The 14,314-nt window shown below is 44.5% G+C and overlaps 1 pseudogene; it reads right to left on the minus strand.

The window, feature by feature from the left end:
• Window positions 1-14,314, minus strand: part of LOC139406953 (glutamate receptor ionotropic, kainate 2-like) — a 189,213-nt pseudogene that overhangs the window by 20,221 nt on the left and 154,678 nt on the right.

The following is a 14,314-nucleotide window of genomic DNA, read 5'->3' on the forward strand; positions in this document are numbered from 1 at the left end:
TGCGTTACCCATGGGTGTTCCCACTCCGTAGGCCTTGGAGTCGATGAGGCCCCCTATCTGGGTAAGATTGCAGTTGCGCTGGGTGACAAACTCAATGGTTGTGGACTCCATGAGGAAAGCGTAGTCGGAGGTGAGCACGCGCTGGATGCCCGTGTCTATGTTTTTCACAATCACAGACGTTCGACGGCTGTTCATGAACTCCCACATCTTGTCGTAAGTGGAGATCTTCGTCTTCTGTCAAACCACCGGAGGAAGAAAAGGAAGATTAATGAAATCCACCTCTTCTAATAAGAATTGATTTGGTTCATATAGCATTGGCCTTTCCAGTGTCAATCAATCAATAAAATTGATTTATAAAGCCATTTTTACATCAGCAGATGTCACAAAGTGCTTCTACAGAAACTCAGCCTAACACCCAAAAGAGCAAGCAATGCAGATGTAGAAGCACGGTGGCTAGGAAATACTCCCTAGAAAGGCAGGAGCCTCGGAAGAAACCTGAATCAGAGGGGTAGCCAGGCCTCTTTTGGCTGTGCCCGGTGGAGATTATACATGGCCAATACTTTTTAAGTACCCTGAACAGAGGGGTTTATTATATTATCTTGCTGTCTTTCCCTCCAGCAGGTCGCTATTTGAGTGAAACCCACAACCACAACACCGCAGATGACCACTTATCCAAGTGAGCCCAATGGTTTGCTAGCTACCTTGAAAAAGGTCATGGTAGATCCATCCTCCACCACTCCGTACAGGATCTTGGTCTGTTTGGCCAGGTCATCGGCCGAGTCGATGGGTGACTCCATGCGCTCCACGGTGAGGAAGGCAGCCAGGTTGGCCGTGTAGGAGGAGATGATAATGAGGGTGAAGAACCACCAGATGCCCCCCACGATCCGGGTGGACAGGGCCTTAGGCATGAGCTCTGAGCCTGGGTACAGAGGAGAGGATAGGGGTGTAGGGAGTGGAGAGATAGAATTCCAGAAGTTACAGCAAGGGTGTATGGAGAAGATGTCTACATAGGCAGCATCCACAAAGGACTTAGTGAGGGGTGATATTGTGCTCTATGGATCATCCGGAGTAGCCTGATTGGGACTTGAATCCAGGCCACTGGGACTGTCCGTCGATTAGTAAGAAAGGTTGCTATGTGTTGTACTTAAGCCGCTCCATTATGTATTGGGAGTTGGACAGTAGGGGGTTGGTTTCACGGACCCAGATTCAACCTACTCCTGAACTAAAAAGCATGTTGAATGGTGAATATCCATTGACAGAGCGTTTTACACATCATTAAAATAGCATTTATCTGGGTCCAGGAAACTGGTCCTAAAAGGTATACTCAATTAACTTACCGTCCGTCAACACAGATCAGTCACTTCTTTAAAGTTACACGTTTACATTTCAAAATAAAAACTTTAGTGGAAACTGACAACCTGGTTGGGTCTGACTGTCATGTACCCAAGGCAACCTCACATCCTGACCCCACGTCCCACTACTCTATGGGCACTGATTTGTTGCGGGCAATGGGGAGAGGACTCTGGGTAGTGGCACCTGACACAAAGCTGTTCTTGTTGAATAAGTGCAGCATGGCTAGTTGGTAAGAGATAAGTTATACCTAAAGGATAGTTCACTGGTTCGTCATTCTCCTTTTCACACTATCATGCTCACCCAAAGATATTTTGATAGTTTCCTATCACTTTGTCCTTTTCAGCATGGTTCCAGCAACTATGTTGGATGCGTAACCAGGCCAGCACAGATTCTGCTCAGTCATATGAAAAGGGTATCTGTTACACTGAGACCCTTACCAATTATTATAATTTTGTTTTATAACGGGGGGAGGGTTGCAACCCCACTTAATCTATATACAGTTGAAGTCTGAAGTTTACATACACCTTAGCCAAATATTAATTATTTACATTTAATCCTAGTAAAAACCCCTGTTTTAGGTCAGTTAGGATCACAAATGTCAGAATAATAGTAGAGAATGATTCATTTCAGCTTTTATTTCTTCCATCACATTCCCAGTGGGTCAGAAGTTTACATATACTCAATTAGTATTTGGTAGCATTGCATTTAAATTGTTTAAATTGGGTCAAACATTTTGGGTAGCCTTCCACAAGCATCCCACAATAAGTTGGGTGAATCTTGGCCCATTCCTCCATGCACACCTGAAAGAGCTGGTGTAACTGAGTCAGGTTTAGAGGCCTCCTTGCTCGCACACGCTTTTTCAGTTCTCCCCACACATTTTCTATAGGACTGAGGTCAGGGCTTTGTGATGGCCACTCCAATACCTTGACTTTGTTGTCCTTAAGCCATTTTGCCACAACTTTGGAAGTATGCTTGAGGTCATTGTCCATTTGGAAGACCCATTTGCGACCAAGCTTTAACTTCCTGACTAATGTCTTGAGATGTTGCTTCAATATATCCACATAATTTTCCCTCCTCATGATGCCATCTATTTTGAGAAGTGCACCAGTCCCTCCTACAGCAAAGCAACCCCACAACATGATGCTGCCACCCCCGTGTTTCACGGTTGGGATGGTGTTCTTCAGCTTCCAAACCTCCCCCCTTTTCCTCCAAAGATAACGATGATCATTATGGCCAAACATATCTATTTTTTCTTTCATCAGACCAGAGGACATTTCTCCAAAAAGTACGATCTTTGTCCCCATGTGCCATCGCAAACTTTATTATGGCGGTTTGGAACAGTGGCTTCTTCCTGGCTGAGCGTCCTTTCAGGTTATGTCGTTATAGGACTCGTTTTATTGTGGATATAGATACTTATGTACTTTCCTGCAGCATCTTCACATAGTCCTTTGCTGTTATTCTGGGATTGATTTACACTTTTCGAACCAAAGTATGTTAATCTCTCGAAGACAGAACGCATCTCCTTCCTGAGCAGTATGACGGCTGTGTGGTCCCATGGTGTTTATACTTGCATACTATTGTTTGTACAGATGAACGTGGTACCTTCAGGCATTTGGAAAATGCTCCCAAGGATGAACCAGACTTGTGGAGGTCTACAATTGTTTTTCTGAGGTCTTGGCTGATTTATTTATATTTTCCCATGATGTCAAGCAAAGAGGCATTGAGTTTGAAGGTAGGCCTTGAAATTCATCCACAGGTACACCTCCAATTGACTCAAATGATGTCAATTAGCCTATCAGAAGCTTCTAAAGCAATGAAATAATTTTCTGTAATTTTCCAAGCTGTTTAAAGGCACAGTCAACTAAGTGTATGTAAACTTCTGACCCACTGGAACTGTGATACAGTGAATTATGTGTGAAATAATGTGTCTAAACAATTGTTGGAAAAATGATGTGTCATGAACAAAGTAGATGTCCTAAGCGACTTGCCAAAACTATAGTTTGTTAACAAGACTTTGTGGAGTGGTTGAAAAACACGTTTTAATGACTCCAGCCTAAGTGTGCGTAAACTTCTGACTTCAACTGTAGAGTAAATTCATTTCTCTGCAATTATCTTTCAAGAATAGAGGAACCAATATAAATGTAAATAGCAACTCAAAGTTACTACTCCATTAAGGACTATAACTTTTATGTTCATTCAGTTGCTGTAACGCTAAAAGAGACACCTTCACTGTAACATTAACTTAGCACAAAATATGCAAAATAATAATAATATACACTGAGCAATTATATAAACGCAACATGCCAAAAATTTGACTGAGTTACAGTTCACATAAGGAAATGTGTCAATTGAAATAAATTCATTAGGCCCTAATCAATGCATTTTACATTAATGGGCACACCAATATGAATATGTTTGTCTAAGATACTTTTAAAAAAAAGGTAGGGCCGTGGATCAGAAAACCAGTCAGTATCTGTTGTGAGCACCATTTGCCTCATGCAGCGTGACACATCTCCTTCCCAGTTGAGTTGATCAGCTGTTGATTGTGGCCTGTGGAATGTTGTCCCACTCCTCTTCAATGGTGGCGGGAACTGGAACACGCTGTCATACACAGCGATCCAGGGCAACCCAAACATGCTCAATGGGTGACATGTCTGGTGAGTATGAAGGCCTGGAAATAACTGGGACATGTTCAGCTTCCAGGAATTGTGTACAGATCCATGCTGAAACATGAGGTGATGGCTGATTTATTTAAATTTTCCCATGATGTCAAGCAAAGATGCATTGAGTTTGAAGGTAGGCCTTGAAATTCATCCACAGGTACACCACCAATTGACTCAAATAATGTCAATTAGCCTATCTTGGGATAGGAGAAATGCTCACCAACAGGGATATAAACAAATTTGAGCACAACATTTGAGAGAAATAAGCTTTTTGTGTGTATGGAACACTTCTGGGATCTTTTATTTCCGCTCATGAAACATGGGACCAACACTTGACATGTTGCATTTATTTTTTTGTTCGGTATATTTTCCTCTCCAGCTTCCTCTGTACATTCATTTCGATCAGAAAACGAGGTAGCAACATTATTCTTGTTCCCACTTTAACCCAACTACAACTTTTAAGGTTAAATGGTGCCTTCATAAACCCTTTCTAAGCCCTATATAGATGCTTCATAACTTTTCCACCATGCAGCACACACCCAGAGGCCCCTGTGTCGCCCGGAGCCTGGCCTAAAACCTTGGACCCCAGAGAGAGTGGGACACAGAGATAGCCACAGCACCAGCAGGCTGAGGCAACTACCTTGCTGCATGAGAGCCCCGATGCCGAACCAGAAACTATTGAGCAACGTAAAATTGTTTTCCACCACGTCCGAGTCTGGGTTGCACGGATGGGGGTTGTACCACTCGTACGGGCTGAACCTGTGGTGGAGAGAGCAAACAAGACACTAAGATCAATCAAACAAAATAACATTCATGGCCAGGATGGTCTAGTGGTTAGTGCCTACACATCTGTCGGTGTCGGCATGGGTTCAAATCCGGCCGACTGCTTTTGACACACACCCCATCTCCTTCGACAATCTGTCCAATAGAACACACAGACAATACCTTTACATTAAAAAACGAACAACGTTCGAGCTTCCCTAAAAAAAAAAAAAAACGTGAAAATCGTGTTATTGTAAGGCGACCAAAACAATAGAAGCTCCCATGATCCTCTACTATGCCCTCTGGGTCCCTCGCTCCTCTCGAGACCAAACACAAATCATTTCCCCCAACATATTGACGTATTCAAATGCTTTCAGTTTGTTGTGAGAGGCCCAATCGATGGAGTGGAATAACATTGTCACTGGAGAGAACGTCCCCATCCCTGATCATCTTTGGAGCTCATTGAGATTTATCGACTGGAGGATCCTTTCTGATTCCCCCCTGGTGGTTTGAGACCCCATCACCCCTCCCCAATTCAGCCAATATGCCTTCTTCCATCCATAGACTTCCTTGTGCATGTCTAATCCTCCTCCCACTCCATTGCCTGACTCACCCTCTCCCCTTTTCCTCCCCATCACTGCCTCCCTCCCTCTCTCCCTTCTTGCTTCTGTGCCCCCTAAGGTTGACTAGGGATATTCCTCATTTAATATCTTAAGTGAGAGTGGAGTCACATTAGCAGTGGGCAATTGGGTAAGCATTAAGCATCAGAACCTGATTGAGTTTGTGCTAGAGGAGTGGAGGGATGATCTGTTTCACCTGTCTTTGTGATTGTCTCCAACCCCCTCCAGGTGTCGCCCATCTTCCCCAATAACCCGTGTATTTATACCGGTGTTCTCTGTTTGTCTATTGCCAGTTTGTTTTGTTAGTCAAGCCTACCAGCGGTTTTTCCCTTTCTCCTGTCTTTGCTATAGTTCCTGTTTTCTTGTTTCCCGGTTTTGACCATTCCTGCCTGACTGCCCGCCCTGATCCTGAGCCTGCCTGCCGCCCTGTATCTTTGCCCCACCTATCTGGATTAGTGACCTCTGCCTGCCCTTGACCTGTCCTTTTGCCCACCCATGTTCGAATAATAAACTTTTGTTATTTTGACACAGTCTGCACCTGGGTCTTACCTTAAACGTGATAGTGGCAATCGTCACCTACACAACATCAAACATACAGAGAGCTATAGACACCCATGGGGCTGGGGATTTGAAAAAAACATCAGGGCTTTGTTCCAATCTCCATACTACCTCTAGAATGAATGTACTCTAAGTGGTATGACAGTATAGACATTGGAACACAGCCCAGGTTTAATGTCCTGCTCATTGTTTCAGAATACATTCCTAGTAGTAACTGATGTTTGACATTGATACTGTATATACTAGGCTATGCTGTTTGCTTCCATGAATAGGATCAGGGAAGTAACGGAGGGTAAATGCATGTAAAAAATAGTTTATGCACCTTTTACACCAAGTTAGTGTTGTTTGGATTAATGTTGTTGAGCATTTACCAACCTTTGTGTTTACCACTACATCCCTGATTAGCATACATTGTAAACTGTAATCAGAATTACTTTGCCAAGTGTTTATGGTTCTCTGTATAAAAAAAGAAAATTGTCAAAGACTCCAGTCACCCAAGTCATAGATTGTTTTCTCTGCTACCGCAAGGCAAGCGGTACCGGAGTGCCAAATCTAGGATCAAAAGGCTCCTTAGCAGCTTCTACCCCCAAGCCATAACACTGCTGAACAATCAATCAAATGGCTACCGGACTTTTTACATTGACACCACCCCCCTTCTATATGTTTTGTACACTGCTGCTACTCGCTGTTTATTATCTATGCATAGTCACTTCACCCCTAAATACATGTCCAAATTACCTCAACTAACCTGTACCCCCGCACACTGACTCGGTACCGGTACCCCCTGTATAAAGCCTTGTTATTGTTATGTTACTGTGTTACTTTTATTATTTAGATAAATATTTGTCTTAACTCTTCTTGAACTGCACTGTTGGTTAAGGGCTTATAAGTAAGCATTCCAAGGTAAGGTTGCGGTATTCGGCACATGTGACAAATAAAGGTTGATTTGATTTGACACGAATACACACACACCGAGTTCCACACAGAATAACAAAAGGATTCCTCTGCCTCTTCTCTACTCTCATCATCCTCCTCTCCTATCCAGGGTCACAATAACCCAACAGGCATCAGCTGTCGGCCGGATTAAATTACTCTAGCCAGCTTTATAGATCGGTTTCTTTACTTGTCTCAGGGCATCTGAGGAGAGGTGTGTAAGAGAGAAAGAGCGCGAGAGAGAGTGTGTGTGTGTGGTGGACATTGTGCGGCAGGCACACGGTATCCAGCGGTTACAAGGAGACAGTGTGTGTGTGTGTTGAAGTGAGAGCCCGAGGTGACACTGTGATATATACCTATCTAGGGTGTAAGCTGGCATGAGGAGCAATTACATGTTTAGATGTAATGACAGGGGCCTTATTGCGAATTTCACATGCATTGTCCAAGTTTTCTGTGATATACACTGCTCAAAAAAATAAAGGGAACACTTAAACAACACAATGTGACTCCAAGTCAATCACACTTCTGTGAAATCAAACTGTCCACTTAGGAAGCAACACTGATTGACAATAAATTTCACATGCTGTTGTGCAAATGGAATAGACAACAGGTGGAAATTATAGGCAATTAGCAAGACACCCCCAATAAAGGAGTGGTTCTGCAGGTGGTGACCACAGACCACTTCTCAGTTCCTATGCTTCCTGGCTGATGTTTTGGTCACTTTTGAATGCTGGCGGTGCTTTCACTCTAGTGGTAGCATGAGACGGAGTCTACAACCCACACAAGTGGCTCAGGTAGTGAAACTAATCCAGGATGGCACATCAATGCGAGCTGTGGCAAGAAGGTTTGCTGTGTCTGTCAGCGTAGTGTCCAGAGCATGGAGGCGCTACCAGGAGACAGGCCAGTACATCAGGAGATGAGGAGGAGGCCGTAGGAGGGAAACAACCCAGCAGCAGGACCACTACCTCCACCTTTGTGCAAGGAGGAGCAGGAGGAGCACTGCCAGAGCCCTGCAAAATGACCTCCAGCAGGCCACAAATGTGCATGTGTCTGCTCAAATGTTCAGAAACAGACTCCATGAGGGTGGTATGAGGGCCTGACGTCCACAGGTGGGGGTTGTGCATACAGCCCAACACTGTGTAGGATGTTTGGCATTTGCCAGAGAACACCAAGATTGGCAAATTCGCCACTGGCGCCCTGTGCTCTTCACAGATGAAAGCAGGTTCACACTGAGCACATGTGACAGACGTGACAGTCTGGAGACGCCGTGGAGAACGTTCTGCTGCCTGCAACATCCTCCAGCATGACCGGTTTGGGGGTCAGTCATGGTGTGGTTGGCATTTCTTTGGGGGGCCGCACAGCCCTACATGTGCTCGCCAGAGGTAGCCTGACTGCCATTAGGTACCGAGATGAGATCCTCAGACCCCTTGTGAGACCATATGCTGGTGCGGTTGGCCCTGGGTTCCTCCTAATGCAAGACAATGCTAGACCTCATGTGGCTGGAGTGTGTCAGCAGTTCCTGCAAGAGGAAGGCATTGATGCTATGGACTGGCCCGCCCGTTCCCCAGACCTGAATCCAATTGAGCACATCTGGGACATCATGTCTCGCTCCATCCACCAACGCCACGTTGCAACACAGACTGTCCAGGAGTTGGCGGATGCTTTAGTCCAGGTCTGGGAGGAGATCCCTAAGGAGACCATCCGCCACCTCATCAGGAGCATGCCCAGGCGTTGTAGGGAGGTCATACAGGCACGTGGAGGCCACACACACTACTGAGCCTCATTTTGACTTGTTTTAAGGACATTACATCAAAGTTGGATCAGCCTGTAGTGTGGTTTTCCACTTTAATTTTGAGTGTGACTCCAAATCCAGACCTCCATGGGTTGATACATTTGATTTCCATTGATAATTTGTGTGATTTTGTTGTCAGCACATTCAACTATGTAAAGAAAAAAGTATTTAATAAGAATATTTCATTCATTCAGATCTAGGATGTGTTATTTTAGTGTTCCCTTTATTTTTTTGAGCAGTGTATTTTGCGACTGTATACGTATGTGCTCTATGATTGAGAACACCCTCTGAGTGAATAAAGAGAGTAAAGAAATAACAAAATGTTGGAGGAAACAGTTTAGGAATATGAAAAAATAGAATTCTGCCGATGATAGGAAAATAAGTTAGTTCCTTTTAGCCCTTCAAATGTGGGTGGAATGAGCTTTTAAACCCTTAGAGATCTGACATTTACCTGCTTTACCACTGACATATCTCCATCTATGGCTACACTACCGACTCTATTTGTAGGGGGTTAAAGAAAACAATATCCTTCACATATAGGGACTCAACCAATCTGTCTGTAGGTCAATACTACAATTATAAGGGAGCAAGTTGACGCCTGGGCAGAAATCAGTACATCAGGCTTAGAGCTATTGCACATCAACACCCATATGGAGGAGAGAGAGGAATAGTTATCTGATAAAGAATACTATAGTATGGGCAATATTGGTGTGATTTACTGGGTTCAAACCCAGGTTCCCTTAATTGCCATAGCACTGTTTAAGCCTGCTGAGCTAAAGCCTCTAAGACTAAGTCATCATGTTTCAAGCAAGGTTATTCATCACTAGAGTGTGATTAAGGAAGTTTGTTATAATAAGTGAATCTGTTATAATAAGCACACTTTCATACACACAATGTTGACACACAAACATGTTTGTACGCAGACAATGTTGCATCTATATCGGAGTTCATTTGACTGTGTTTACTGTGTAAACTTAAAACCATGTAAAGGCTACATTGAACATATAGAGAAACTTACCCAACATACCTTTGATAAAGATGACAATAAAATAAGTGCATATTCTGAACCAACTTAGGTGACAGTTGTTGCCTTCCTTTCAGGTGATCAAAAGGCCAGTAACATTTGGAAGACGTATATTAACCACAAAACTCTTGGGGTCTAACCAAAGATCAATCAACAGCTGGCACCCCAGAGTTCTGGGGTTAATGAACACTTTTCTACACTAGCAAAGGCTCCAGGGGAATTCTACCAAAAAGCGGGCAACATTGGGCATCGGATGTCATAATGGCATCATATTGTTGTTGTAAACTGGTTTTATGGATGCCGAAACGTCAGATTACAACCATCTAAAGATGTATTTTTTGCAACCAGAAAAATAAGTCTTACTCTACTTATAATAGCTGTATAAACACACTGTACTCAGCTCCTAACACTGAACAAACCAATATATAACCAAAGGCCGGGCAAGGTCACAGGTTACTTATATAGTGCTTTAGCTCTACCTCACTCGATTGTTTCATATTTCCCTCAGTCTGGGGTTAAGCCAGGGCATGTCCACAGTACTTTACATAAGATAGCATTACATGAGCTTAAGGGCATATGTACTGCCTCAGTCAGCTGGACTTAATTCACACACTGTCAAAGCTTTCCTGTGGGGCATAGAGTTTGTTTCACAGGTAGAATAACTTCACACTCTGAGCTTGTACTAGTATCGTAAGACGGAGAGAAAAGCCACTGTCTGGTTTGTGAAAGCGAGCGGTGAGGGATGCATGTTACCTGGCTATGACAAACAGCACACAACTGACACCCAAGTAAGCCAGCAGAATATACATCCAGATATCGGGTGAGAGGGGGTTGAGGAAGGAGAAGACACCCGGGTTGGTTCCGTTGGGCTTGCGGTAGAGGATACTTATCCCCAGGGTCATGAAGGGCTTGGAGAAGTCGATGACCTTCTCCCTCACATAGGTAATGGCCAAAGGAGCCACCACTAGGTCTGCTTTCTGTGGACAGAGATCGGGGAAGGAATTGGAGTCCACCAATCAGAAGCTGTGGTATCACATCAAAACCAATCAAATTAGGACACACATTGGGAGGTGGGTGTAGTCCACCAATTAGGGGATATGGTATCAAATTAGAACAAATACAATTTGGACATAGATTGTGGGGTGGAGATAGTCGACCAATCAGGGGCTGTGGTATCACATTAGAAACCGGGGCTTACAAGAAACAGATATAGGATCTCCTCTCTGTCAACACTTTGACCAGTCACTGAGAATGTGTGGAAGATCCTAGAAGGACAAGGGAAAAATCTGTGAAGTCATTTAAACTAGGTTGTTATTGTAAATTAGTTTAGGTCCTGGATGCTAATTGGCTGAAAGCCGTGGTACATCAGACAATATACCACGGGTATGTCGCAAAAATACTTGTTTACTGTTCTGTTTATGTTGGTAACCAGTTCGTAATAGCAATAAGGGAGTTTGTGGTATATGGCTAATATACTGTGCCACAGCTAAGGGGTGTATCCAGGCACTTCACTTCGCTTCGTGCCTAAGAACAGCCCTTAGCCGTGGTATATTGGCCATATACCTCACCCCCTCTGGCCTTATTGCTTGAATTTAAAACTAGTTCTCAATGACTTACCTTGCTAAATAAATATGCAATATGAGAAATGTGCAAGACTTGGTGGGAACTGGGAAGTCAAAGGACTAAAAAGCGTCCTTATTATAATTGGTGCACTGTGGACCCAAACAGACCCTATGAAGTCAAAACCTCTGGACCTATTCAAAGCCCATTCTCCATTGTATCCATTATCTTCCAAACCGTATCCATTATCTGCCAAACCGTATCCTCATCACCACGGCAACACACCAATAACCACCACAGGAACAATGAGACTCCTCCACTCCACTACTCACGTGGTCCATGAGCTCCCTGACCATGCCATTCCACTGGCCCGTGCTCTCCTCCAGCGCCCCATACTTGCCGTCCTCCACCAGGCGCACCTAATAATAATAATAATAATAACAATAACAACAGTGATATTAATTATAAAAGTAACAAGAAAAATAATATATGCCATTCAGTAGACACTTGTAGTAGTATGTGCATTCATTTTCATACGGTTCCCCCATGGAGATCAAACCCACAACCCTGGCATTGCAAGCCCCATGCTCTACCAACTGAGCCCCATGGAAAGCCACTCACCTCATAGTGAAAGCCCAGGATCCCCGAGAGCTCGCGGAGCAGGTCGATGCAATAGCCCTCGAAGCGGTCGTTTCCGTACAGCGGCTTGTCGGACTTCTTGAACATCACATAGGGCTCCACCTGTTAAGGAAAGATGGGGGTGGGAGGGATGGGGAGAAGGTAGAGTGAAAGAGGGAGGAGGAAGAAAGGAGGGAGAGGGTGGAAAGAGGGAGAGAGGCAGAGACATAGAAAGTAGGAAGAGGCAAAGGAAGGGGTTATGAGTAGAGAGAGGGGGATGAGAAAAGACCAAGGAGAGTGATAGAAGGAGAAGAAGAAAGGAGGGAGAGGCAAATGAAGGGGGTAAAGACAAATAGAGGCGGTAGGAGGCGAGAGAGAGGTAGAGATAGGGATGAGAAAAGACAAAAAGGACAAGAAAGAGAATTATGTCAAAAGAGAGCAGAGAAAAAATACATTATACTCCAGCTATGGGGCAGCAGGTATCCTAGCAGGTAGCCTAGCAGGTAGCCTAGCAGGTAGCCTAGCAGGTAGCCTAGCAGGTAGCCTAGCAGTTAGCCTAGCAGGTAGCCTAGCAGTTAAAGTGGAACTGACAGCATTTTAGAAACCTGAAATTATATTAAAATCTGTATTCAGACCCCTTCCCTTTTTACACATTTTGTTACGTTTCAGCCTTATTCAAAAGGATTGTGTCAAGGCACAGATATGGGGAGGGCACCATGTGTGCAGCATTGAAGGACCCCAAGAGCACAGTGGCTTCCATCATTCTTAAATGGAAGTTTGAAATCACCAAGATTCTTCCTAGAGCTGAGCAATCAGGGAGAAGGGCCTAGGTCAGGGAGGTGACCAATAACCCGATGTCCACTCTGACAAAGCTCCAGAGTTCCTCTGTGGAGATGGGAGAACCTTCCAAAAGGACAACCATCTCTGCAGCACTTCACCAATGAGGCAATGATTGTAGAGTTGCCAGACGGAAGCCACCCCCCAGTAAAAGGCACCGGACAGCTTGGAGTTTGCCAAAAAGCACCTAAAGGACTCAGACCATGAGAATCAAGATTCTCTGGTCTGATGAAACCAAGATTGAACTCTTTGGCCTGAATGCAAAGCGTCATGTCTGGAAACCTGGCACCATCCTAACGGTGATGGCATCATGCTGTAGGGATGTTTTTTCAGCGGCAGGTTGAGGGAAAGATGAACGGAGCAAATATAGAGAGATCCTTTTAAAAAATATATATTTTACCCCTTTTTCCTCCCCAATTTCATGGAATCCAATTGTTTTCAGTAGCTACTATCTTGTCTCATCGCTACAACTCCCGTACGGGCTCGGTAGAGACGAAGGTTGAAAATCATGCGTCCTCCGATACACAACCCAACCAAGCCGCACTGCTTCTTAACACAGCGCGATTTAACCCGGAAGCCAGCCGCACCAATGTGTCAGAGGAAACACCATGCACCTGGCAACCTTGGTTAGCGCGCACTGCGCCCGGCCCGCCACAGGAGTCGCAGGTGCGCGATGAGACAAGGATTTCCCTACCGGCCAAACCCTCCCTAACCCGGACGACGCTAGGCCAACCTCCCGGTCACGGCCGGTTACAACAGAGCCTAGGCGCGAACCCAGAGTCTCTGGTGGCACAGCTGGCGCTGCAGTACAGCACCCTTAACCACTGCGCCACCTGGGAGGCCTACAGAGAGATCCTTAATGAAAACCTGCTCCAGAGTGCTCAGGACCTCAGAATGGGGCGAAGGTTCACCTTCCAACAGGACAATGACCCTAAGCACACAGCAAAGACAACGCACGCGTTGCTTCGTGACAAGTCTCTGGCTGGGCCACTCAATGTCCTTGAGTGGCCCAGCCAGAGCGTGGACTTGAACCCGAACAAACATCTCTGGAGAAACCTGAAAATAGCTGTGCAGCGAAGCTCCCCATCCAACCTGACAGAGCTTGAGAGGATTTGCAGAGAAGAATGGGAGAAACTCCCCAAATACAGGTGAGCCAAGCTTGTAGCGTCATACCCAAGAAGACTCCAGGCTGTAATTCCTGCCAAAAGAGCTTCAACAAAGTACTGAGTAAAGAGTCTGAATACTTTTGTAAATGTTATATTTCATTTTTTCATTTTAATACATTTGCAATAATGTCTAAATACCTGTTTTTGCTTTGTCAGTATTTGGTATTGTGTGTAGATTGATGAGGAAAAAAAGATTGTATACATTTTAGAATAAGGCTGTAACGTAACAAAATGTGGAAGAAGTCAAGGGGTCTGAATACTTTACGAATGCACTGTACATCCCCAGGAAGAATTAGACTTTTTTTGTTTACATTGTCTGACAAGCAAGCACTTGGATATGGTCATTTTCACTTTTTCATAAAATGTTTGGGGATGACGAAAGTAAAGCATTGGTGAAGATTCTACAGAAATATAGAGTGGGAAAGCGG

The sequence above is a fragment of the Oncorhynchus clarkii genome, chromosome 4 (assembly GCF_045791955.1).
Source record: "Oncorhynchus clarkii lewisi isolate Uvic-CL-2024 chromosome 4, UVic_Ocla_1.0, whole genome shotgun sequence".
NCBI lineage: Eukaryota > Metazoa > Chordata > Actinopteri > Salmoniformes > Salmonidae > Oncorhynchus > Oncorhynchus clarkii.